Genomic DNA, 26,107 nt, shown 5'->3' with positions numbered 1-26,107 from the left:
GCAGATAAGGTTGGGGTATCAATTTGAATGAAGAACGTCAACCAACTTGGGTTAAGGCTTCCGCTTGATAATCATATACATGTATATCGTATTTTATGCATCTTTATATGGTGCCAATCATCGTGAGGTACGATATTTGTCGTAAAAAGGTCACATGACAAGAAACGTGCACGAGTACAAAAATTTTGTCATTGTCAAAAGATGTTTGTCAATAAGTGATGGCAGACTTGCAACCATCTAACACGAACAAAAACTCATCTTCAATCATCTTTATCAATTTTTTTAACAACTGAAACGTATATATTCAACCTAGTTACTACTAAACCAATCATATTTTTACGCCGTGGCACTCGAATGTAGTACATGTCTATTATAACGAATTGCTTAATCTTATTTCAATGTATTTTGTTTTCGGCCTGTGTGAGTAAAAAGCGCGTTTGAATTTCGCGAATGCAGTAAGACTAAAGGAATATGAATTTGTTTACTGCAAAGTTTATTCGCATTGTTTATTCGCGAAGTACTAGTTAGTGGAGCTGGTGTTGGACAGTCGCGAATGTAGTATATGTTTATTTGAACGAATTCTTTTTCTTCTTCCTCTTCGCTGCGTTTGTACACAGTAGATTTTGTTCTTGTTTTTGTCGTGAAAGACATGTTTTAAAAGTGATAGTGACAAAATTTTTAATTTGCATTGGAATTGAACTGAAATTCGTGTAATGAATCGCAGTACGTCGTTTTATGATCAAACGTCTACTGAACGTTGTACATGTTTCTATGTCAAGTACCAATTTTGGGTTTGTTATATGAATTTTGAAACTTTCTTCTTTATTTCCCATGATAAATTTCAGGAGAATTACGTTTCAAAGAATTTAAGCAAAATTTTTGTTTTGATCTGAGTAAGTAGTGAAAACTTTGCAAATGTGTTGCCGCAAATGTACCATTGAGTAACTACATTTTTCCGAGATAGGGGTCATTTATTTTCCAAAATTAGTGTTACTCTGGTTTCTCTTCAAACCCACGAATATATCTTTCGCCTTTTACTAAAGATATCCGTGGAGAGGAACAATTAATGAGTCTATAGACAATTTCTCTGTGCCCACTTCTGTGGGAATCATAACATTAATATAAAGTTTGTTCCTCTTAAATTTTACTTTCAGGTAAACCATCAGTGCAAGTAAACGAAGTGCAATGCTAATCGTGAATATATTTTTTTCAAAGTGGGTGCGGTGGTAAAATATAAAGCTGCAATGTGGTGTTCAATGTGTACCTGTATCGTACATTGTATTCATTGACTTAACTTACATGACGACTGTTGCCTTTGAGCTGCGTAACTGGTTCTCTCCGATTCCTCTCCAAGCACAGGCTAGTGCTAATCGTTAGAAATCATTAGCACTTAAGAGGTCCCTGGAAAAGCGACGGATATTCGATGTAGTTGTCCGTCAGGTTCTTCTCTCCTAGCACAGGCTAGTGCTAATTGATATTTAAACACCAGCACATGGCAAGTACCAGGAAAGATTTCCGACTTTAGTCCCATGTCCTGTGTCGTCTTCTCTGATCACTGTCTGGCTAATTATCCGAATGCATACTATACATATCGCCGTTCCCGTGTCATCTTGAGTTGAGCATCCGCTTGTTTTCACAACTGCATGTCATGATTGGAGTCGTGCATGCTAAACAAGTCCCAAGCCCGCGTGGCGCTAGCTATCCAAACAATATTGTTATGTTTTAATGACAAGTTTTAATTATTTTGATTTCAATGTAATATGTGCGTTTCTTTTTCCTCATCTCATACTTAAATGCAACTTTAAGAGAAAAAAATAATATCAAAACTTTACTTTAATCTTATTTCAATGTATTTTGTTTTCGGCCTGTGTGAGTAAAAAGCGCGTTTGAATTTCGCGAATGCAGTAAGACTAAAGGAATATGAATTTGTTTACTGCCAAGTTTATTCGCATTGTTTATTCGCGAAGTACTAGTTAGTGGAGCTGGTGTTGGACAGTCGCGAATGTAGTATATGTTTATTTGAACGAATTTTTTTTCTTCTTCCTCTTCGCTGCGTTTGTACACAGTAGATTTTGTTCTTGTTTTTGTCGTGAAAGACATGTTTTAAAAGTGATAGTGACAAAATTTTTAATTTGCATTGGAATTGAACTGAAATTCGTGTAATGAATCGCAGTACGTCGTTTTGTGATCAAACGTCTACTGAACGTTGTACATGTTTCTATGTCAAGTACCAATTTTGGGTTTGTTATATGAATTTTGAAACTTTCTTCTTTATTTCCCATGATAAATTTCAGGAGAATTACGATTCAAAGAATTTAAGCAAAATTTTTGTTTTGATCTGAGTAAGTAGTGAAAACTTTGCAAATGTGTTGCCGCAAATGTACCATTGAGTAACTACATTTTTCCGAGATAGGGGTCATTTATTTTCCAAAATTAGTGTTACTCTGGTTTCTCTTCAAACCCACGAATATATCTTTCGCCTTTTACTAAAGATATCCGTGGAGAGGAACAATTAATGAGTCTATAGACAATTTCTCTGTGCCCACTTCTGTGGGAATCATAACATTAATATAAAGTTTGTTCCTCTTAAATTTTACTTTCAGGTAAACCATCAGTGCAAGTAAACGAAGTGCAATGCTAATCGTGAATATATTTTTTTCAAAGTGGGTGCGGTGGTAAAATATAAAGCTGCAATGTGGTGTTCAATGTGTACCTGTATCGTACATTGTATTCATTGACTTAACTTACATGACGACTGTTGCCTTTGAGCTGCGTAACTGGTTCTCTCCGATTCCTCTCCAAGCACAGGCTAGTGCTAATCGTTAGAAATCATTAGCACTTAAGAGGTCCCTGGAAAAGCGACGGATATTCGATGTAGTTGTCCGTCAGGTTCTTCTCTCCTAGCACAGGCTAGTGCTAATTGATATTTAAACACCAGCACATAGCAAGTACCAGGAAAGATTTCCGACTTTAGTCCCATGTCCTGTGTCGTCTTCTCTGATCACTGTCTGGCTAATTATCCGAATGCATACTATACATACCGCCGTTCCCGTGTCATCTTGAGTTGAGCATCCGCTTGTTTTCACAACTGCATGTCATGATTGGAGTCGTGCATGCTAAACAAGTCCCAAGCCCGCGTGGCGCTAGCTATCCAAACAATATTGTTATGTTTTAATGACAAGTTTTAATTATTTTGATTTCAATGTAATATGTGCGTTTCTTTTTCCTCATCTCCTACTTAAATGCAACTTTAAGAGAAAAAAATAATATCAAAACTTTACTTTAATCTTATTTCAATGTATTTTGTTTTCGGCCTGTGTGAGTAAAAAGCGCGTTTGAATTTCGCGAATGCAGTAAGACTAAAGGAATATGAATTTGTTTACTGCCAAGTTTATTCGCATTGTTTATTCGCGAAGTACTAGTTAGTGGAGCTGGTGTTGGACAGTCGCGAATGTAGTATATGTTTATTTGAACGAATTCTTTTTCTTCTTCCTCTTCGCTGCGTTTGTACACAGTAGATTTTGTTCTTGTTTTTGTCGTGAAAGACATGTTTTAAAAGTGATAGTGACAAAATTTTTAATTTGCATTGGAATTGAACTGAAATTCGTGTAATGAATCGCAGTACGTCGTTTTGTGATCAAACGTCTACTGAACGTTGTACATGTTTCTATGTCAAGTACCAATTTTGGGTTTGTTATATGAATTTTGAAACTTTTTTCTTTATTTCCCATGATAAATTTCAGGAGAATTACGTTTCAAAGAATTTAAGCAAAAATTTTTGTTTTGATCTGAGTAAGTAGTGAAAACTTTGCAAATGTGTTGCCGCAAATGTACCATTGAGTAACTACATTTTTCCGAGATAGGGGTCATTAATTTTCCAAAATGAGTGTTACTCTGGTTTCTCTTCAAACCCACGAATATATCTTTCGCCTTTTACTAAAGATATCCGTGGAGAGGAACAATTAATGAGTCTATAGACAATTTCTCTGTGCCCACTTCTGTGGGAATCATAACATTAATATAAAGTTTGTTCCTCTTAAATTTTACTTTCAGGTAAACCATCAGTGCAAGTAAACGAAGTGCAATGCTAATCGTGAATATATTTTTTTCAAAGTGGGTGCGGTGGTAAAATATAAAGCTGCAATGTGGTGTTCAATGTGTACCTGTATCGTACATTGTATTCATTGACTTAACTTACATGACGACTGTTGCCTTTGAGCTGCGTAACTGGTTCTCTCCGATTCCTCTCCAAGCACAGGCTAGTGCTAATCGTTAGAAATCATTAGCACTTAAGAGGTCCCTGGAAAAGCGACGGATATTCGATGTAGTTGTCCGTCAGGTTCTTCTCTCCTAGCACAGGCTAGTGCTAATTGATATTTAAACACCAGCACATAGCAAGTACCAGGAAAGATTTCCGACTTTAGTCCCATGTCCTGTGTCGTCTTCTCTGATCACTGTCTGGCTAATTATCCGAATGCATACTATACATATCGCCGTTCCCGTGTCATCTTGAGTTGAGCATCCGCTTGTTTTCACAACTGCATGTCATGATTGGAGTCGTGCATGCTAAACAAGTCCCAAGCCCGCGTGGCGCTAGCTATCCAAACAATATTGTTATGTTTTAATGACAAGTTTTAATTATTTTGATTTTAATGTAATATGTGCGTTTCTTTTTCCTCATCTCCTACTTAAATGCAACTTTAAGAGAAAAAAATAATATCAAAACTTTACTTTAATCTTATTTCAATGTATTTTGTTTTCGGCCTGTGTGAGTAAAAAGCGCGTTTGAATTTCGCGAATGCAGTAAGACTAAAGGAATATGAATTTGTTTACTGCAAAGTTTATTCGCATTGTTTATTCGCGAAGTACTAGTTAGTGGAGCTGGTGTTGGACAGTCGCGAATGTAGTATATGTTTATTTGAACGAATTCTTTTTCTTCTTCCTCTTCGCTGCGTTTGTACACAGTAGATTTTGTTCTTGTTTTTGTCGTGAAAGACATGTTTTAAAAGTGATAGTGACAAAATTTTTAATTTGCATTGGAATTGAACTGAAATTCGTGTAATGAATCGCAGTACGTCGTTTTGTGATCAAACGTCTACTGAACGTTGTACATGTTTCTATGTCAAGTACCAATTTTGGGTTTGTTATATGAATTTTGAAACTTTTTTCTTTATTTCCCATGATAAATTTCAGGAGAATTACGTTTCAAAGAATTTAAGCAAAAATTTTTGTTTTGATCTGAGTAAGTAGTGAAAACTTTGCAAATGTGTTGCCGCAAATGTACCATTGAGTAACTACATTTTTCCGAGATAGGGGTCATTAATTTTCCAAAATGAGTGTTACTCTGGTTTCTCTTCAAACCCACGAATATATCTTTCGCCTTTTACTAAAGATATCCGTGGAGAGGAACAATTAATGAGTCTATAGACAATTTCTCTGTGCCCACTTCTGTGGGAATCATAACATTAATATAAAGTTTGTTCCTCTTAAATTTTACTTTCAGGTAAACCATCAGTGCAAGTAAACGAAGTGCAATGCTAATCGTGAATATATTTTTTTCAAAGTGGGTGCGGTGGTAAAATATAAAGCTGCAATGTGGTGTTCAATGTGTACCTGTATCGTACATTGTATTCATTGACTTAACTTACATGACGACTGTTGCCTTTGAGCTGCGTAACTGGTTCTCTCCGATTCCTCTCCAAGCACAGGCTAGTGCTAATCGTTAGAAATCATTAGCACTTAAGAGGTCCCTGGAAAAGCGACGGATATTCGATGTAGTTGTCCGTCAGGTTCTTCTCTCCTAGCACAGGCTAGTGCTAATTGATATTTAAACACCAGCACATAGCAAGTACCAGGAAAGATTTCCGACTTTAGTCCCATGTCCTGTGTCGTCTTCTCTGATCACTGTCTGGCTAATTATCCGAATGCATACTATACATATCGCCGTTCCCGTGTCATCTTGAGTTGAGCATCCGCTTGTTTTCACAACTGCATGTCATGATTGGAGTCGTGCATGCTAAACAAGTCCCAAGCCCGCGTGGCGCTAGCTATCCAAACAATATTGTTATGTTTTAATGACAAGTTTTAATTATTTTGATTTCAATGTAATATGTGCGTTTCTTTTTCCTCATCTCCTACTTAAATGCAACTTTAAGAGAAAAAAATAATATCAAAACTTTACTTTAATCTTATTTCAATGTATTTTGTTTTCGGCCTGTGTGAGTAAAAAGCGCGTTTGAATTTCGCGAATGCAGTAAGACTAAAGGAATATGAATTTGTTTACTGCCAAGTTTATTCGCATTGTTTATTCGCGAAGTACTAGTTAGTGGAGCTGGTGTTGGACAGTCGCGAATGTAGTATATGTTTATTTGAACGAATTCTTTTTCTTCTTCCTCTTCGCTGCGTTTGTACACAGTAGATTTTGTTCTTGTTTTTGTCGTGAAAGACATGTTTTAAAAGTGATAGTGACAAAATTTTTAATTTGCATTGGAATTGAACTGAAATTCGTGTAATGAATCGCAGTACGTCGTTTTGTGATCAAACGTCTACTGAACGTTGTACATGTTTCTATGTCAAGTACCAATTTTGGGTTTGTTATATGAATTTTGAAACTTTCTTCTTTATTTCCCATGATAAATTTCAGGAGAATTACGTTTCAAAGAATTTAAGCAAAAATTTTTGTTTTGATCTGAGTAAGTAGTGAAAACTTTGCAAATGTGTTGCCGCAAATGTACCATTGAGTAACTACATTTTTCCGAGATAGGGGTCATTTATTTTCCAAAATTAGTGTTACTCTGGTTTCTCTTCAAACCCACGAATATATCTTTCGCCTTTTACTAAAGATATCCGTGGAGAGGAACAATTAATGAGTCTATAGACAATTTCTCTGTGCCCACTTCTGTGGGAATCATAACATTAATATAAAGTTTGTTCCTCTTAAATTTTACTTTCAGGTAAACCATCAGTGCAAGTAAACGAAGTGCAATGCTAATCGTGAATATATTTTTTTCAAAGTGGGTGCGGTGGTAAAATATAAAGCTGCAATGTGGTGTTCAATGTGTTCCTGTATCGTACATTGTATTCATTGACTTAACTTACATGACGACTGTTGCCTTTGAGCTGCGTAACTGGTTCTCTCCGATTCCTCTCCAAGCACAGGCTAGTGCTAATCGATAGAAATCATTAGCACTTAAGAGGTCCCTGGAAAAGCGACGGATATTCGATGTAGTTGTCCGTCAGGTTCTTCTCTCCTAGCACAGGCTAGTGCTAATTGATATTTAAACACCAGCACATAGCAAGTACCAGGAAAGATTTCCGACTTTAGTCCCATGTCCTGTGTCGTCTTCTCTGATCACTGTCTGGCTAATTATCCGAATGCATACTATACATATCGCCGTTCCCGTGTCATCTTGAGTTGAGCATCCGCTTGTTTTCACAACTGCATGTCATGATTGGAGTCGTGCATGCTAAACAAGTCCCAAGCCCGCGTGGCGCTAGCTATCCAAACAATATTGTTATGTTTTAATGACAAGTTTTAATTATTTTGATTTCAATGTAATATGTGCGTTTCTTTTTCCTCATCTCCTACTTAAATGCAACTTTAAGAGAAAAAAATAATATCAAAACTTTACTTTAATCTTATTTCAATGTATTTTGTTTTCGGCCTGTGTGAGTAAAAAGCGCGTTTGAATTTCGCGAATGCAGTAAGACTAAAGGAATATGAATTTGTTTACTGCCAAGTTTATTCGCATTGTTTATTCGCGAAGTACTAGTTAGTGGAGCTGGTGTTCGACAGTCGCAAATGTAGTATATGTTTATTTGAACGAATTCTTTTTCTTCTTCCTCTTCGCTGCGTTTGTACACAGTAGATTTTGTTCTTGTTTTTGTCGTGAAAGACATGTTTTAAAAGTGATAGTGACAAAATTTTTAATTTACATTGGAATTGAACTGAAATTCGTGTAATGAATCGCAGTACGTCGTTTTGTGATCAAACGTCTACTGAACGTTGTACATGTTTCTATGTCAAGTACCAATTTTGGGTTTGTTATATGAATTTTGAAACTTTTTTCTTTATTTCCCATGATAAATTTCAGGAGAATTACGTTTCAAAAAATTTAAGCAAAAATTTTTGTTTTGATCTGAGTAAGTAGTGAAAACTTTGCAAATTTGTTGCCGCAAATGTACCATTGAGTAACTACATTTTTCCGAGATAGGGGTCATTTATTTTCCAAAATTAGTGTTACTCTGGTTTCTCTTCAAACCCACGAATATATCTTTCGCCTTTTACTAAAGATATCCGTGGAGCGGAACAATTAATGAGTCTATAGACAATTTCTCTGTGCCCACTTCTGTGGGAATCATAACAATAATATAAAGTTTGTTCCTCTTAAATTTTACTTTCAGGTAAACCATCAGTGCAAGTAAACGAAGTGCAATGCTAATCGCGAATATATTTTTTGCAAAGTGGGTACGGTGGTCAAATATAAAGCTGCAGTGTGGTGTTCAATGTGTACCTGTATCGTACATTGTATTCATTGACTTAACTTACATGACGACTGTTGCCTTTGAGCTGCGTAACTGGTTCTCTCCGATTCCTCTCCAAGCACAGGCTAGTGCTAATCGTTAGAAATCATTAGCACTTAAGAGGTCCCTGGAAAAGCGACGGATATTCGATGTAGTTGTCCGTCAGGTTCTTCTCTCCTAGCACAGGCTAGTGCTAATTGATATTTAAACACCAGCACATAGCAAGTACCAGGAAAGATTTCCGACTTTAGTCCCATGTCCTGTGTCGTCTTCTCTGATCACTGTCTGGCTAATTATCCGAATGCATACTATACATATCGCCGTTCCCGTGTCATCTTGAGTTGAGCATCCGCTTGTTTTCACAACTGCATGTCATGATTGGAGTCGTACATGCTAAACAAGTCCCAAGCCCGCGTGGCGCTAGCTATCCAAACAATATTGTTATGTTTTAATGACAAGTTTTAATTATTTTGATTTCAATGTAATATGTGCGTTTCTTTTTCCTCATCTCCTACTTAAATGCAACTTTAAGAGAAAAAAATAATATCAAAACTTTACTTTAATCTTATTTCAATGTATTTTGTTTTCGACCTGTGTGAGTAAAAAGCGCGTTTGAATTTCGCGAATGCAGTAAGACTAAAGGAATATGAATTTGTTTACTGCAAAGTTTATTCGCATTGTTTATTCGCGAAGTACTAGTTAGTGGAGCTGGTGTTGGACAGTCGCGAATGTAGTATATGTTTATTTGAACGAATTCTTTTTCTTCTTCCTCTTCGCTGCGTTTGTACACAGTAGATTTTGTTCTTGTTTTTGTCGTGAAAGACATGTTTTAAAAGTGATAGTGACAAAATTTTTAATTTGCATTGGAATTGAACTGAAATTCGTGTAATGAATCGCAGTACGTCGTTTTGTGATCAAACGTCTACTGAACGTTGTACATGTTTCTATGTCCAGTACCAATTTTGGGTTTGTTATATGAATTTTGAAACTTTTTTCTTTATTTCCCATGATAAATTTCAGGAGAATTACGTTTCAAAGAATTTAAGCAAAAATTTTTGTTTTGATCTGAGTAAGTAGTGAAAACTTTGCAAATTTGTTGCCGCAAATGTACCATTGAGTAACTACATTTTTCCGAGATAGGGGTCATTTATTTTCCAAAATTAGTGTTACTCTGGTTTCTCTTCAAACCCACGAATATATCTTTCGCCTTTTACTAAAGATATCCGTGGAGAGGAACAATTAATGAGTCTATAGACAATTTCTCTGTGCCCACTTCTGTGGGAATCATAACAATAATATAAAGTTTGTTCCTCTTAAATTTTACTTTCAGGTAAACCATCAGTGCAAGTAAACGAAGTGCAATGCTAATCGCGAATATATTTTTTGCAAAGTGGGTACGGTGGTCAAATATAAAGCTGCAGTGTGGTGTTCAATGTGTACCTGTATCGTACATTGTATTCATTGACTTAACTTACATGACGACTGTTGCCTTTGAGCTGCGTAACTGGTTCTCTCCGATTCCTCTCCAAGCACAGGCTAGTGCTAATCGTTAGAAATCATTAGCACTTAAGAGGTCCCTGGAAAAGCGACGGATATTCGATGTAGTTGTCCGTCAGGTTCTTCTCTCCTAGCACAGGCTAGTGCTAATTGATATTTAAACACCAGCACATAGCAAGTACCAGGAAAGATTTCCGACTTTAGTCCCATGTCCTGTGTCGTCTTCTCTGATCACTGTCTGGCTAATTATCCGAATGCATACTATACATATCGCCGTTCCCGTGTCATCTTGAGTTGAGCATCCGCTTGTTTTCACAACTGCATGTCATGATTGGAGTCGTGCATGCTAAACAAGTCCCAAGCCCGCGTGGCGCTAGCTATCCAAACAATATTGTTGTTTTAATGACAAGTTTTAATTATTTTGATTTCAATGTAATATGTGCGTTTCTTTTTCCTCATCTCCTACTTAAATGCAACTTTAAGAGAAAAAAAATAATATCAAAACTTTACTTTAATCTTATTTCAATGTATTTTGTTTTCGGCCTGTGTGAGTAAAAAGCGCGTTTGAATTTCGCGAATGCAGTAAGACTAAAGGAATATGAATTTGTTTACTGCCAAGTTTATTCGCATTGTTTATTCGCGAAGTACTAGTTAGTGGAGTTGGTGTTGGACAGTCGCGAATGTAGTATATGTTTATTTGAACGAATTCTTTTTCTTCTTCCTCTTCGCTGCGTTTGTACACAGTAGATTTTGTTCTTGTTTTTGTCGTGAAAGACATGTTTTAAAAGTGATAGTGACAAAATTTTTAATTTACATTGGAATTGAAATGAAATTCGTGTAATGAATCGCAGTACGTCGTTTTGTGATCAAACGTCTACTGAACGTTGTACATGTTTCTATGTCAAGTACCAATTTTGGGTTTGTTATGTGAATTTTGAAACTTTTTTCTTTATTTCCCATGATAAATTTCAGGAGAATTACGTTTCAAAGAATTTAAGCAAAAATTTTTGTTTTGATCTGAGTAAGTAGTGAAAACTTTGCAAATGTGTTGCCGCAAATGTACCATTGAGTAACTACATTTTTCCGAGATAGGGGTCATTTATTTTCCAAAATTAGTGTTACTCTGGTTTCTCTTCAAACCCACGAATATATCTTTCGCCTTTTACTAAAGATATCCGTGGAGAGGAACATTTAATGAGTCTATAGACAATTTCTCTGTGCCCACTTCTGTGGGAATCATAACATTAATATAAAGTTTGTTCCTCTTAAATTTTACTTTCAGGTAAACCATCAGTGCAAGTAAACGAAGTGCAATGCTAATCGTGAATATATTTTTTTCAAAGTGGGTGCGGTGGTAAAATATAAAGCTGCAATGTGGTGTTCAATGTGTACCTGTATCGTACATTGTATTCATTGACTTAACTTACATGACGACTGTTGCCTTTGAGCTGCGTAACTGGTTCTCTCCGATTCCTCTCCAAGCACAGGCTAGTGCTAATCGTTAGAAATCATTAGCACTTAAGAGGTCTCTGGAAAAGCGACGGATATTCGATGTAGTTGTCCGTCAGGTTCTTCTCTCCTAGCACAGGCTAGTGCTAATTGATATTTAAACACCAGCACATAGCAAGTACCAGGAAAGATTTCCGACTTTAGTCCCATGTCCTGTGTCGTCTTCTCTGATCACTGTCTGGCTAATTATCCGAATGCATACTATACATATCGCCGTTCCCGTGTCATCTTGAGTTGAGCATCCGCTTGTTTTCACAACTGCATGTCATGATTGGAGTCGTGCATGCTAAACAAGTCCCAAGCCCGCGTGGCGCTAGCTATCCAAACAATATTGTTATGTTTTAATGACAAGTTTTAATTATTTTGATTTCAATGTAATATGTGCGTTTCTTTTTCCTCATCTCCTACTTAAATGCAACTTTAAGAGAAAAAGATAATATCAAAACTTTACTTTAATCTTATTTCAATGTATTTTGTTTTCGGCCTGTGTGAGTAAAAAGCGCGTTTGAATTTCGCGAATGCAGTAAGACTAAAGGAATATGAATTTGTTTACTGCCAAGTTTATTCGCATTGTTTATTCGCGAAGTACTAGTTAGTGGAGTTGGTGTTGGACAGTCGCGAATGTAGTATATGTTTATTTGAACGAATTCTTTTTCTTCTTCCTCTTCGCTGCGTTTGTACACAGTAGATTTTGTTCTTGTTTTTGTCGTGAAAGACATGTTTTAAAAGTGATAGTGACAAAATTTTTAATTTGCATTGGAATTGAAATGAAATTCGTGTAATGAATCGCAGTACGTCGTTTTGTGATCAAACGTCTACTGAACGTTGTACATGTTTCTATGTCCAGTACCAATTTTGGGTTTGTTATATGAATTTTGAAACTTTTTTCTTTATTTCCCATGATAAATTTCAGGAGAATTACGTTTCAAAGAATTTAAGCAGAAATATTTGTTTTGATCTGAGTAAGTAGTGAAAACTTTGCAAATGTGTTGCCGCAAATGTACCATTGAGTAACTACATTTTTCCGAGATAGGGGTCATTTATTTTCCAAAATTAGTGTTACTCTGGTTTCTCTTCAAACCCACGAATATATCTTTCGCCTTTTACTAAAGATATCCGTGGAGAGGAACAATTAATGAGTCTATAGACAATTTCTCTGTGCCCACTTCTGTGGGAATCATAACAATAATATAAAGTTTGTTCCTCTTAAATTTTACTTTCAGGTAAACCATCAGTGCAAGTAAACGAAGTGCAATGCTAATCGTGAATATATTTTTTTCAAAGTGGGTGCGGTGGTAAAATATAAAGCTGCAATGTGGTGTTCAATGTGTACCTGTATCGTACATTGTATTCATTGACTTAACTTACATGACGACTGTTGCCTTTGAGCTGCGTAACTGGTTCTCTCCGATTCCTCTCCAAGCACAGGCTAGTGCTAATCGTTAGAAATCATTAGCACTTAAGAGGTCCCTGGAAAAGCGACGGATATTCGATGTAGTTGTACGTCAGGTTCTTCTCTCCTAGCACAGGCTAGTGCTAATTGATATTTAAACACCAGCACATAGCAAGTACCAGGAAAGATTTCCGACTTTAGTCCCATGTCCTGTGTCGTCTTCTCTGATCACTGTCTGGCTAATTATCCGAATGCATACTATACATATCGCCGTTCCCGTGTCATCTTGAGTTGAGCATCCGCTTGTTTTCACAACTGCATGTCATGATTGGAGTCGTGCATGCTAAACAAGTCCCAAGCCCGCGTGGCGCTAGCTATCCAAACAATATTGTTATGTTTTAATGACAAGTTTTAATTATTTTGATTTCAATGTAATATGTGCGTTTCTTTTTCCTCATCTCCTACTTAAATGCAACTTTAAGAGAAAAAAATAATATCAAAACTTTACTTTAATCTTATTTCAATGTATTTTGTTTTCGGCCTGTGTGAGTAAAAAGCGCGTTTGAATTTCGCGAATGCAGTAAGACTAAAGGAATATGAATTTGTTTACTGCAAAGTTTATTCGCATTGTTTATTCGCGAAGTACTAGTTAGTGGAGCTGGTGTTGGACAGTCGCGAATGTAGTATATGTTTATTTGAACGAATTCTTTTTCTTCTTCCTCTTCGCTGCGTTTGTACACAGTAGATTTTGTTCTTGTTTTTGTCGTGAAAGACATGTTTTAAAAGTGATAGTGACAAAATTTTTAATTTACATTGGAATTGAAATGAAATTCGTGTAATGAATCGCAGTACGTCGTTTTGTGATCAAACGTCTACTGAACGTTGTACATGTTTCTATGTCAAGTACCAATTTTGGGTTTGTTATATGAATTTTGAAACTTTTTTCTTTATTTCCCATGATAAATTTCAGGAGAATTACGTTTCAAAGAATTTAAGCAAAAATTTTTGTTTTGATCTGAGTAAGTAGTGAAAACTTTGCAAATTTGTTGCCGCAAATGTACCATTGAGTAACTACATTTTTCCGAGATAGGGGTCATTTATTTTCCAAAATTAGAGTTACTCTGGTTTCTCTTCAAACCCACGAATATATCTTTCGCCTTTTACTAAAGATATCCGTGGAGAGGAACAATTAATGAGTCTATAGACAATTTCTCTGTGCCCACTTCTGTGGGAATCATAACAATAATATAAAGTTTGTTCCTCTTAAATTTTACTTTCAGGTAAACCATCAGTGCAAGTAAACGAAGTGCAATGCTAATCGCGAATATATTTTTTTCAAAGTGGGTACGGTGGTAAAATATAAAGCTGCAGTGTGGTGTTCAATGTGTACCTGTATCGTACATTGTATTCATTGACTTAACTTACATGACGACTGTTGCCTTTGAGCTGCGTAACTGGTTCTCTCCGATTCCTCTCCAAGCACAGGCTAGTGCTAATCGTTAGAAATCATTAGCACTTAAGAGGTCCCTGGAAAAGCGACGGATATTCGATGTAGTTGTCCGTCAGGTTCTTCTCTCCTAGCACAGGCTAGTGCTAATTGATATTTAAACACCAGCACATAGCAAGTACCAGGAAAGATTTCCGACTTTAGTCCCATGTCCTGTGTCGTCTTCTCTGATCACTGTCTGGCTAATTATCCGAATGCATACTATACATATCGCCGTTCCCGTGTCATCTTGAGTTGAGCATCCGCTTGTTTTCACAACTGCATGTCATGATTGGAGTCGTGCATGCTAAACAAGTCCCAAGCCCGCGTGGCGCTAGCTATCCAAACAATATTGTTATGTTTTAATGACATGTTTTAATTATTTTGATTTCAATGTAATATGTGCGTTTCTTTTTCCTCATCTCCTACTTAAATGCAACTTTAAGAGAAAAAATAATATCAAAACTTTACTTTAATCTTATTTCAATGTATTTTGTTTTCGGCCTGTGTGAGTAAAAAGCGCGTTTGAATTTCGCGAATGCAGTAAGACTAAAGGAATATGAATTTGTTTACTGCCAAGTTTATTCGCATTGTTTATTCGCGAAGTACTAGTTAGTGGAGTTGGTGTTGGACAGTCGCGAATGTAGTATATGTTTATTTGAACGAATTCTTTTTCTTCTTCCTCTTCGCTGCGTTTGTACACAGTAGATTTTGTTCTTGTTTTTGTCGTGAAAGACATGTTTTAAAAGTGATAGTGACAAAATTTTTAATTTGCATTGGAATTGAAATGAAATTCGTGTAATGAATCGCAGTACGTCGTTTTGTGATCAAACGTCTACTGAACGTTGTACATGTTTCTATGTCCAGTACCAATTTTGGGTTTGTTATATGAATTTTGAAACTTTTTTCTTTATTTCCCATGATAAATTTCAGGAGAATTACGTTTCAAAGAATTTAAGCAGAAATATTTGTTTTGATCTGAGTAAGTAGTGAAAACTTTGCAAATGTGTTGCCGCAAATGTACCATTGAGTAACTACATTTTTCCGAGATAGGGGTCATTTATTTTCCAAAATTAGTGTTACTCTGGTTTCTCTTCAAACCCACGAATATATCTTTCGCCTTTTACTAAAGATATCCGTGGAGAGGAACAATTAATGAGTCTATAGACAATTTCTCTGTGCCCACTTCTGTGGGAATCATAACAATAATATAAAGTTTGTTCCTCTTAAATTTTACTTTCAGGTAAACCATCAGTGCAAGTAAACGAAGTGCAATGCTAATCGTGAATATATTTTTTTCAAAGTGGGTGCGGTGGTAAAATATAAAGCTGCAATGTGGTGTTCAATGTGTACCTGTATCGTACATTGTATTCATTGACTTAACTTACATGACGACTGTTGCCTTTGAGCTGCGTAACTGGTTCTCTCCGATTCCTCTCCAAGCACAGGCTAGTGCTAATCGTTAGAAATCATTAGCACTTAAGAGGTCCCTGGAAAAGCGACGGATATTCGATGTAGTTGTACGTCAGGTTCTTCTCTCCTAGCACAGGCTATTGCTAATTGATATTTAAACACCAGCACATAGCAAGTACCAGGAAAGATTTCCGACTTTAGTCCCATGTCCTGTGTCGTCTTCTCTGATCACTGTCTGGCTAATTATCCGAATGCATACTATACATATCGCCGTTCCCGTGTCATCTTGAGTTGAGCATCCGCTTGTTTTCACAACTGCATGTCATGATTGGAGTCGTGCATGCTAAACAAGTCCCAAGCCCGCGTGGCGCTAGCTATCCAAACAATATTGTTATGTTTTAATGACAAGTTTTAATTATTTTGATTTCAATGTAATATGTGCGTTTCTTTTTCCTCATCTCCTACTTAAATGCAACTTTAAGAGAAAAAAATAATATCAAAACTTTACTTTAATCTTATTTCAATGTATTTTGTTTTCGGCCTGTGTGAGTAAAAAGCGCGTTTGAATTTCGCGAATGCAGTAAGACTAAAGGAATATGAATTTGTTTACTGCAAAGTTTATTCGCATTGTTTATTCGCGAAGTACTAGTTAGTGGAGCTGGTGTTGGACAGTCGCGAATGTAGTATATGTTTATTTGAACGAATTCTTTTTCTTCTTCCTCTTCGCTGCGTTTGTACACAGTAGATTTTGTTCTTGTTTTTGTCGTGAAAGACATGTTTTAAAAGTGATAGTGACAAAATTTTTAATTTACATTGGAATTGAAATGAAATTCGTGTAATGAATCGCAGTACGTCGTTTTGTGATCAAACGTCTACTGAACGTTGTACATGTTTCTATGTCAAGTACCAATTTTGGGTTTGTTATATGAATTTTGAAACTTTTTTCTTTATTTCCCATGATAAATTTCAGGAGAATTACGTTTCAAAGAATTTAAGCAAAAATTTTTGTTTTGATCTGAGTAAGTAGTGAAAACTTTGCAAATTTGTTGCCGCAAATGTACCATTGAGTAACTACATTTTTCCGAGATAGGGGTCATTTATTTTCCAAAATTAGAGTTACTCTGGTTTCTCTTCAAACCCACGAATATATCTTTCGCCTTTTACTAAAGATATCCGTGGAGAGGAACAATTAATGAGTCTATAGACAATTTCTCTGTGCCCACTTCTGTGGGAATCATAACAATAATATAAAGTTTGTTCCTCTTAAATTTTACTTTCAGGTAAACCATCAGTGCAAGTAAACGAAGTGCAATGCTAATCGCGAATATATTTTTTTCAAAGTGGGTACGGTGGTAAAATATAAAGCTGCAGTGTGGTGTTCAATGTGTACCTGTATCGTACATTGTATTCATTGACTTAACTTACATGACGACTGTTGCCTTTGAGCTGCGTAACTGGTTCTCTCCGATTCCTCTCCAAGCACAGGCTAGTGCTAATCGTTAGAAATCATTAGCACTTAAGAGGTCCCTGGAAAAGCGACGGATATTCGATGTAGTTGTCCGTCAGGTTCTTCTCTCCTAGCACAGGCTAGTGCTAATTGATATTTAAACACCAGCACATAGCAAGTACCAGGAAAGATTTCCGACTTTAGTCCCATGTCCTGTGTCGTCTTCTCTGATCACTGTCTGGCTAATTATCCGAATGCATACTATACATATCGCCGTTCCCGTGTCATCTTGAGTTGAGCATCCGCTTGTTTTCACAACTGCATGTCATGATTGGAGTCGTGCATGCTAAACAAGTCCCAAGCCCGCGTGGCGCTAGCTATCCAAACAATATTGTTATGTTTTAATGACATGTTTTAATTATTTTGATTTCAATGTAATATGTGCGTTTCTTTTTCCTCATCTCCTACTTAAATGCAACTTTAAGAGAAAAAAATAATATCAAAACTTTACTTTAATCTTATTTTCAATGTATTTTGTTTTCGGCCTGTGTGAGTAAAAAGCGCGTTTGAATTTCGCGAATGCAGTAAGACTAAAGGAATATGAATTTCTTTACTGCCAAGTTTATTCGCATTGTTTAATCGCGAAGTACTAGTTAGTGGAGTTGGTGTTGGACAGTCGCGAATGTAGTATATGTTTATTTGAACGAATTCTTTTTCTTCTTCCTCTTCGCTGCGTTTGTACACAGTAGATTTTGTTCTTGTTTTTGTCGTGAAAGACATGTTTTAAAAGTGATAGTGACAAAATTTTTAATTTGCATTGGAATTGAAATGAAATTCGTGTAATGAATCGCAGTACGTCGTTTTGTGATCAAACGTCTACTGAACGTTGTACATGTTTCTATGTCCAGTACCAATTTTGGGTTTGTTATATGAATTTTGAAACTTTTTTCTTTATTTCCCATGATAAATTTCAGGAGAATTACGTTTCAAAAAATTTAAGCAAAAATATTTGTTTTGATCTGAGTAAGTAGTGAAAACTTTGCAAATTTGTTGCCGCAAATGTACCATTGAGTAACTACATTTTTCCGAGATAGGGGTCATTTATTTTCCAAAATTAGTGTTACTCTGGTTTCTCTTCAAACCCACGAATATATCTTTCGCCTTTTACTAAAGATATCCGTGGAGAGGAACAATTAATGAGTTTATAGACAATTTCTCTGTGCCCACTTCTGTGGGAATCATAACATTAATATAAAGTTTGTTCCTCTTAAATTTTACTTTCAGGTAAACCATCAGTGCAAGTAAACGAAGTGCAATGCTAATCGTGAATATATTTTTTTCAAAGTGGGTGCGGTGGTAAAATATAAAGCTGCAATGTGGTGTTCAATGTGTACCTGTATCGTACATTGTATTCATTGACTTAACTTACATGACGACTGTTGCCTTTGAGCTGCGTAACTGGTTCTCTCCGATTCCTCTCCAAGCACAGGCTAGTGCTAATCGTTAGAAATCATTAGCACTTAAGAGGTCCCTGGAAAAGCGACGGATATTCGATGTAGTTGTACGTCAGGTTCTTCTCTCCTAGCACAGGCTAGTGCTAATTGATATTTAAACACCAGCACATAGCAAGTACCAGGAAAGATTTCCGACTTTAGTCCCATGTCCTGTGTCGTCTTCTCTGATCACTGTCTGGCTAATTATCCGAATGCATACTATACATATCGCCGTTCCCGTGTCATCTTGAGTTGAGCATCCGCTTGTTTTCACAACTGCATGTCATGATTGGAGTCGTGCATGCTAAACAAGTCCCAAGCCCGCGTGGCGCTAGCTATCCAAACAATATTGTTATGTTTTAATGACAAGTTTTAATTATTTTGATTTCAATGTAATATGTGCGTTTCTTTTTCCTCATCTCCTACTTAAATGCAACTTTAAGAGAAAAAAATAATATCAAAACTTTACTTTAATCTTATTTCAATGTATTTTGTTTTCGGCCTGTGTGAGTAAAAAGCGCGTTTGAATTTCGCGAATGCAGTAAGACTAAAGGAATATGAATTTGTTTACTGCAAAGTTTATTCGCATTGTTTATTCGCGAAGTACTAGTTAGTGGAGCTGGTGTTGGACAGTCGCGAATGTAGTATATGTTTATTTGAACGAATTCTTTTTCTTCTTCCTCTTCGCTGCGTTTGTACACAGTAGATTTTGTTCTTGTTTTTGTCGTGAAAGACATGTTTTAAAAGTGATAGTGACAAAATTTTTAATTTGCATTGGAATTGAACTGAAATTCGTGTAATGAATCGCAGTACGTCGTTTTGTGATCAAACGTCTACTGAACGTTGTACATGTTTCTATGTCAAGTACCAATTTTGGGTTTGTTATATGAATTTTGAAACTTTTTTCTTTATTTCCCATGATAAATTTCAGGAGAATTACGTTTCAAAGAATTTAAGCAAAAATTTTTGTTTTGATCTGAGTAAGTAGTGAAAACTTTGCAAATTTGTTGCCGCAAATGTACCATTGAGTAACTACATTTTTCCGAGATAGGGGTCATTTATTTTCCAAAATTAGTGTTACTCTGGTTTCTCTTCAAACCCACGAATATATCTTTCGCCTTTTACTAAAGATATCCGTGGAGAGGAACAATTAATGAGTCTATAGACAATTTCTCTGTGCCCACTTCTGTGGGGATCATAACAATAATATAAAGTTTGTTCCTCTTAAATTTTACTTTCAGGTAAACCATCAGTGCAAGTAAACGAAGTGCAATGCTAATCGCGAATATATTTTTTTCAAAGTGGGTGCGGTGGTAAAATATAAAGCTGCAGTGTGGTGTTCAATGTGTACCTGTATCGTACATTGTATTCATTGACTTAACTTACATGACGACTGTTGCCTTTGAGCTGCGTAACTGGTTCTCTCCGATTCCTCTCCAAGCACAGGCTAGTGCTAATCGTTAGAAATCATTAGCACTTAAGAGGTCCCTGGAAAAGCGACGGATATTCGATGTAGTTGTCCGTCAGGTTCTTCTCTCCTAGCACAGGCTAGTGCTAATTGATATTTAAACACCAGCACATAGCAAGTACCAGGAAAGATTTCCGACTTTAGTCCCATGTCCTGTGTCGTCTTCTCTGATCACTGTCTGGCTAATTATCCGAATGCATACTATACATATCGCCGTTCCCGTGTCATCTTGAGTTGAGCATCCGCTTGTTTTCACAACTGCATGTCATGATTGGAGTCGTGCATGCTAAACAAGTCCCAAGCCCGCGTGGCGCTAGCTATCCAAACAATATTGTTATGTTTTAATGACATGTTTTAATTATTTTGATTTCAATGTAATATGTGCGTTTCTTTTTCCTCATCTCCTACTTAAATGCAACTTTAAGAGAAAAAAATAATATCAAAACTTTACTTTAATCTTATTTTCAATGTATTTTGTTTTCGGCCTGTGTGAGTAAAAAGCGCGTTTGAATTTCGCGAATGCAGTAAGACTAAAGGAATATGAATTTCTTTACTGCCAAGTTTATTCGCATTGTTTAATCGCGAAGTACTAGTTAGTGGAGTTGGTGTTGGACAGTCGCGAATGTAGTATATGTTTATTTGAACGAATTCTTTTTCTTCTTCCTCTTCGCTGCGTTTGTACACAGTAGATTTTGTTCTTGTTTTTGTCGTGAAAGACATGTTTTAAAAGTGATAGTGACAAAATTTTTAATTTGCATTGGAATTGAAATGAAATTCGTGTAATGAATCGCAGTACGTCGTTTTGTGATCAAACGTCTACTGAACGTTGTACATGTTTCTATGTCCAGTACCAATTTTGGGTTTGTTATATGAATTTTGAAACTTTTTTCTTTATTTCCCATGATAAATTTCAGGAGAATTACGTTTCAAAAAATTTAAGCAAAAATATTTGTTTTGATCTGAGTAAGTAGTGAAAACTTTGCAAATTTGTTGCCGCAAATGTACCATTGAGTAACTACATTTTTCCGAGATAGGGGTCATTTATTTTCCAAAATTAGTGTTACTCTGGTTTCTCTTCAAACCCACGAATATATCTTTCGCCTTTTACTAAAGATATCCGTGGAGAGGAACAATTAATGAGTTTATAGACAATTTCTCTGTGCCCACTTCTGTGGGAATCATAACATTAATATAAAGTTTGTTCCTCTTAAATTTTACTTTCAGGTAAACCATCAGTGCAAGTAAACGAAGTGCAATGCTAATCGTGAATATATTTTTTTCAAAGTGGGTGCGGTGGTAAAATATAAAGCTGCAATGTGGTGTTCAATGTGTACCTGTATCGTACATTGTATTCATTGACTTAACTTACATGACGACTGTTGCCTTTGAGCTGCGTAACTGGTTCTCTCCGATTCCTCTCCAAGCACAGGCTAGTGCTAATCGTTAGAAATCATTAGCACTTAACAGGTCCCTGGAAAAGCGACGGATATTCGATGTAGTTGTCCGTCAGGTTCTTCTCTCCTAGCACAGGCTAGTGCTAATTGATATTTAAACACCAGCACATAGCAAGTACCAGGAAAGATTTCCGACTTTAGTCCCATGTCCTGTGTCGTCTTCTCTGATCACTGTCTGGCTAATTATCCGAATGCATACTATACATATCGCCGTTCCCGTGTCATCTTGAGTTGAGCATCCGCTTGTTTTCACAACTGCATGTCATGATTGGAGTCGTGCATGCTAAACAAGTCCCAAGCCCGCGTGGCGCTAGCTATCCAAACAATATTGTTATGTTTTAATGACAAGTTTTAATTATTTTGATTTCAATGTAATATGTGCGTTTCTTTTTCCTCATCTCCTACTTAAATGCAACTTTAAGAGAAAAAAATAATATCAAAACTTTACTTTAATCTTATTTCAATGTATTTTGTTTTCGGCCTGTGTGAGTAAAAAGCGCGTTTGAATTTCGCGAATGCAGTAAGACTAAAGGAATATGAATTTGTTTACTGCAAAGTTTATTCGCATTGTTTATTCGCGAAGTACTAGTTAGTGGAGCTGGTGTTGGACAGTCGCGAATGTAGTATATGTTTATTTGAACGAATTCTTTTTCTTCTTCCTCTTCGCTGCGTTTGTACACAGTAGATTTTGTTCTTGTTTTTGTCGTGAAAGACATGTTTTAAAAGTGATAGTGACAAAATTTTTAATTTGCATTGGAATTGAACTGAAATTCGTGTAATGAATCGCAGTACGTCGTTTTGTGATCAAACGTCTACTGAACGTTGTACATGTTTCTATGTCAAGTACCAATTTTGGGTTTGTTATATGAATTTTGAAACTTTTTTCTTTATTTCCCATGATAAATTTCAGGAGAATTACGTTTCAAAGAATTTAAGCAAAAATTTTTGTTTTGATCTGAGTAAGTAGTGAAAACTTTGCAAATTTGTTGCCGCAAATGTACCATTGAGTAACTACATTTTTCCGAGATAGGGGTCATTTATTTTCCAAAATTAGTGTTACTCTGGTTTCTCTTCAAACCCACGAATATATCTTTCGCCTTTTACTAAAGATATCCGTGGAGAGGAACAATTAATGAGTCTATAGACAATTTCTCTGTGCCCACTTCTGTGGGGATCATAACAATAATATAAAGTTTGTTCCTCTTAAATTTTACTTTCAGGTAAACCATCAGTGCAAGTAAACGAAGTGCAATGCTAATCGCGAATATATTTTTTTCAAAGTGGGTACGGTGGTAAAATATAAAGCTGCAGTGTGGTGTTCAATGTGTACCTGTATCGTACATTGTATTCATTGACTTAACTTACATGACGACTGTTGCCTTTGAGCTGCGTAACTGGTTCTCTCCGATTCCTCTCCAAGCACAGGCTAGTGCTAATCGTTAGAAATCATTAGCACTTAACAGGTCCCTGGAAAAGCGACGGATATTCGATGTAGTTGTCCGTCAGGTTCTTCTCTCCTAGCACAGGCTAGTGCTAATTGATATTTAAACACCAGCACATAGCAAGTACCAGGAAAGATTTCCGACTTTAGTCCCATGTCCTGTGTCGTCTTCTCTGATCACTGTCTGGCTAATTATCCGAATGCATACTATACATATCGCCGTTCCCGTGTCATCTTGAGTTGAGCATCCGCTTGTTTTCACAACTGCATGTCATGATTGGAGTCGTGCATGCTAAACAAGTCCCAAGCCCGCGTGGCGCTAGCTATCCAAACAATATTGTTATGTTTTAATGACAAGTTTTAATTATTTTGATTTCAATGTAATATGTGCGTTTCTTTTTCCTCATCTCCTACTTAAATGCAACTTTAAGAGAAAAAAATAATATCAAAACTTTACTTTAATCTTATTTCAATGTATTTTGTTTTCGGCCTGTGTGAGTAAAAAGCGCGTTTGAATTTCGCGAATGCAGTAAGACTAAAGGAATATGAATTTGTTTACTGCAAAGTTTATTCGCATTGTTTATTCGCGAAGTACTAGTTAGTGGAGCTGGTGTTGGACAGTCGCGAATGTAGTATATGTTTATTTGAACGAATTCTTTTTCTTCTTCCTCTTCGCTGCGTTTGTACACAGTAGATTTTGTTCTTGTTTTTGTCGTGAAAGACATGTTTTAAAAGTGATAGTGACAAAATTTTTAATTTGCATTGGAATTGAACTGAAATTCGTGTAATGAATCGCAGTACGTCGTTTTGTGATCAAACGTCTACTGAACGTTGTACATGTTTCTATGTCCAGTACCAATTTTGGGTTTGTTATATGAATTTTGAAACTTTTTTCTTTATTTCCCATGATAAATTTCAGGAGAATTACGTTTCAAAGAATTTAAGCAAAAATTTTTGTTTTGATCTGAGTAAGTAGTGAAAACTTTGCAAATTTGTTGCCGCAAATGTACCATTGAGTAACTACATTTTTCCGAGATAGGGGTCATTTATTTTCCAAAATTAGAGTTACTTTGGTTTCTCTTCAAACCCACGAATATATCTTTCGCCTTTTACTAAAGATATCCGTGGAGAGGAACAATTAATGAGTCTATAGACAATTTCTCTGTGCCCACTTCTGTGGGAATCATAACAATAATATAAAGTTTGTTCCTCTTAAATTTTACTTTCAGGTAAACCATCAGTGCAAGTAAACGAAGTGCAATGCTAATCGCGAATATATTTTTTCAAAGTGGGTACGGTGGTAAAATATAAAGCTGCAGTGTGGTGTTCAATGTGTACCTGTATCGTACATTGTATTCATTGACTTAACTTACATGACGACTGTTGCCTTTGAGCTGCGTAACTGGTTCTCTCCGATTCCTCTCCAAGCACAGGCTAGTGCTAATCGTTAGAAATCATTAGCACTTAACAGGTCCCTGGAAAAGCGACGGATATTCGATGTAGTTGTCCGTCAGGTTCTTCTCTCCTAGCACAGGCTAGTGCTAATTGATATTTAAACACCAGCACATAGCAAGTACCAGGAAAGATTTCCGACTTTAGTCCCATGTCCTGTGTCGTCTTCTCTGATCACTGTCTGGCTAATTATCCGAATGCATACTATACATATCGCCGTTCCCGTGTCATCTTGAGTTGAGCATCCGCTTGTTTTCACAACTGCATGTCATGATTGGAGTCGTGCATGCTAAACAAGTCCCAAGCCCGCGTGGCGCTAGCTATCCAAACAATATTGTTATGTTTTAATGACAAGTTTTAATTATTTTGATTTCAATGTAATATGTGCGTTTCTTTTTCCTCATCTCCTACTTAAATGCAACTTTAAGAGAAAAAAATAATATCAAAACTTTACTTTAATCTTATTTTCAATGTATTTTGTTTTCGGCCTGTGTGAGTAAAAAGCGCGTTTGAATTTCGCGAATGCAGTAAGACTAAAGGAATATGAATTTCTTTACTGCCAAGTTTATTCGCATTGTTTAATCGCGAAGTACTAGTTAGTGGAGTTGGTGTTGGACAGTCGCGAATGTAGTATATGTTTATTTGAACGAATTCTTTTTCTTCTTCCTCTTCGCTGCGTTTGTACACAGTAGATTTTGTTCTTGTTTTTGTCGTGAAAGACATGTTTTAAAAGTGATAGTGACAAAATTTTTAATTTGCATTGGAATTGAAATGAAATTCGTGTAATGAATCGCAGTACGTCGTTTTGTGATCAAACGTCTACTGAACGTTGTACATGTTTCTATGTCCAGTACCAATTTTGGGTTTTTTATATGAATTTTGAAACTTTTTTCTTTATTTCCCATGATAAATTTCAGGAGAATTACGTTTCAAAAAATTTAAGCAAAAATATTTGTTTTGATCTGAGTAAGTAGTGAAAACTTTGCAAATTTGTTGCCGCAAATGTACCATTGAGTAACTACATTTTTCCGAGATAGGGGTCATTTATTTTCCAAAATTAGTGTTACTCTGGTTTCTCTTCAAACCCACGAATATATCTTTCGCCTTTTACTAAAGATATCCGTGGAGAGGAACAATTAATGAGTTTATAGACAATTTCTCTGTGCCCACTTCTGTGGGAATCATAACATTAATATAAAGTTTGTTCCTCTTAAATTTTACTTTCAGGTAAACCATCAGTGCAAGTAAACGAAGTGCAATGCTAATCGTGAATATATTTTTTTCAAAGTGGGTGCGGTGGTAAAATATAAAGCTGCAATGTGGTGTTCAATGTGTACCTGTATCGTACATTGTATTCATTGACTTAACTTACATGACGACTGTTGCCTTTGAGCTGCGTAACTGGTTCTCTCCGATTCCTCTCCAAGCACAGGCTAGTGCTAATCGTTAGAAATCATTAGCACTTAAGAGGTCCCTGGAAAAGCGACGGATATTCGATGTAGTTGTACGTCAGGTTCTTCTCTCCTAGCAC

The 26,107-nt window shown here is 36.2% G+C and overlaps 18 non-coding genes across 18 annotated transcripts; all 18 read left to right on the top strand.

The window, feature by feature from the left end:
* Nucleotides 1-990: 990 nt before the first annotated feature.
* LOC148600901 (U5 spliceosomal RNA) lies at nucleotides 991-1,108 on the top strand. Its single transcript, XR_015917426.1, has one exon. It is a non-coding gene; the product is annotated as a U5 spliceosomal RNA (small nuclear RNA).
* Nucleotides 1,109-2,439: 1,331 nt separating this feature from the next.
* LOC148600900 (U5 spliceosomal RNA) lies at nucleotides 2,440-2,557 on the top strand. The gene has a single exon (XR_015917425.1). It is a non-coding gene; the product is annotated as a U5 spliceosomal RNA (small nuclear RNA).
* Nucleotides 2,558-3,889: 1,332 nt separating this feature from the next.
* Nucleotides 3,890-4,007, top strand: LOC148600899 (U5 spliceosomal RNA). Its single transcript, XR_015917424.1, has one exon. It is a non-coding gene; the product is annotated as a U5 spliceosomal RNA (small nuclear RNA).
* A 1,332-nt stretch (nucleotides 4,008-5,339) lies between these two features.
* Nucleotides 5,340-5,457, top strand: LOC148600898 (U5 spliceosomal RNA). Its single transcript, XR_015917421.1, has one exon. It is a non-coding gene; the product is annotated as a U5 spliceosomal RNA (small nuclear RNA).
* A 1,332-nt stretch (nucleotides 5,458-6,789) lies between these two features.
* Nucleotides 6,790-6,907, top strand: LOC148600897 (U5 spliceosomal RNA). Its single transcript, XR_015917420.1, has one exon. It is a non-coding gene; the product is annotated as a U5 spliceosomal RNA (small nuclear RNA).
* Nucleotides 6,908-8,239: 1,332 nt separating this feature from the next.
* Nucleotides 8,240-8,357, top strand: LOC148600896 (U5 spliceosomal RNA). Its single transcript, XR_015917454.1, has one exon. It is a non-coding gene; the product is annotated as a U5 spliceosomal RNA (small nuclear RNA).
* A 1,332-nt stretch (nucleotides 8,358-9,689) lies between these two features.
* Nucleotides 9,690-9,807, top strand: LOC148600895 (U5 spliceosomal RNA). The gene has a single exon (XR_015917419.1). It is a non-coding gene; the product is annotated as a U5 spliceosomal RNA (small nuclear RNA).
* A 1,331-nt stretch (nucleotides 9,808-11,138) lies between these two features.
* Nucleotides 11,139-11,256, top strand: LOC148600894 (U5 spliceosomal RNA). Its single transcript, XR_015917441.1, has one exon. It is a non-coding gene; the product is annotated as a U5 spliceosomal RNA (small nuclear RNA).
* Nucleotides 11,257-12,588: 1,332 nt separating this feature from the next.
* LOC148600893 (U5 spliceosomal RNA) lies at nucleotides 12,589-12,706 on the top strand. Its single transcript, XR_015917418.1, has one exon. It is a non-coding gene; the product is annotated as a U5 spliceosomal RNA (small nuclear RNA).
* A 1,332-nt stretch (nucleotides 12,707-14,038) lies between these two features.
* Nucleotides 14,039-14,156, top strand: LOC148600892 (U5 spliceosomal RNA). Its single transcript, XR_015917417.1, has one exon. It is a non-coding gene; the product is annotated as a U5 spliceosomal RNA (small nuclear RNA).
* Nucleotides 14,157-15,487: 1,331 nt separating this feature from the next.
* Nucleotides 15,488-15,605, top strand: LOC148600891 (U5 spliceosomal RNA). Its single transcript, XR_015917416.1, has one exon. It is a non-coding gene; the product is annotated as a U5 spliceosomal RNA (small nuclear RNA).
* Nucleotides 15,606-16,937: 1,332 nt separating this feature from the next.
* On the top strand, nucleotides 16,938-17,055 carry LOC148600890 (U5 spliceosomal RNA). Its single transcript, XR_015917415.1, has one exon. It is a non-coding gene; the product is annotated as a U5 spliceosomal RNA (small nuclear RNA).
* Nucleotides 17,056-18,388: 1,333 nt separating this feature from the next.
* LOC148600889 (U5 spliceosomal RNA) lies at nucleotides 18,389-18,506 on the top strand. The gene has a single exon (XR_015917431.1). It is a non-coding gene; the product is annotated as a U5 spliceosomal RNA (small nuclear RNA).
* A 1,332-nt stretch (nucleotides 18,507-19,838) lies between these two features.
* Nucleotides 19,839-19,956, top strand: LOC148600888 (U5 spliceosomal RNA). Its single transcript, XR_015917443.1, has one exon. It is a non-coding gene; the product is annotated as a U5 spliceosomal RNA (small nuclear RNA).
* A 1,333-nt stretch (nucleotides 19,957-21,289) lies between these two features.
* Nucleotides 21,290-21,407, top strand: LOC148600887 (U5 spliceosomal RNA). Its single transcript, XR_015917430.1, has one exon. It is a non-coding gene; the product is annotated as a U5 spliceosomal RNA (small nuclear RNA).
* Nucleotides 21,408-22,739: 1,332 nt separating this feature from the next.
* LOC148600886 (U5 spliceosomal RNA) lies at nucleotides 22,740-22,857 on the top strand. The gene has a single exon (XR_015917442.1). It is a non-coding gene; the product is annotated as a U5 spliceosomal RNA (small nuclear RNA).
* Nucleotides 22,858-24,189: 1,332 nt separating this feature from the next.
* On the top strand, nucleotides 24,190-24,307 carry LOC148600885 (U5 spliceosomal RNA). The gene has a single exon (XR_015917444.1). It is a non-coding gene; the product is annotated as a U5 spliceosomal RNA (small nuclear RNA).
* A 1,332-nt stretch (nucleotides 24,308-25,639) lies between these two features.
* Nucleotides 25,640-25,757, top strand: LOC148600884 (U5 spliceosomal RNA). The gene has a single exon (XR_015917429.1). It is a non-coding gene; the product is annotated as a U5 spliceosomal RNA (small nuclear RNA).
* Nucleotides 25,758-26,107: the final 350 nt, after the last annotated feature.

The sequence above is a fragment of the Perna viridis genome, chromosome 12, assembly GCF_037379345.1.
Source record: "Perna viridis isolate PV_CMFRI_1.1 ecotype Kerala chromosome 12, ASM3737934v1, whole genome shotgun sequence".
Classification (NCBI taxonomy): domain Eukaryota; kingdom Metazoa; phylum Mollusca; class Bivalvia; order Mytilida; family Mytilidae; genus Perna; species Perna viridis.
This window is presented reverse-complemented; position numbering and strand designations above follow the sequence as displayed.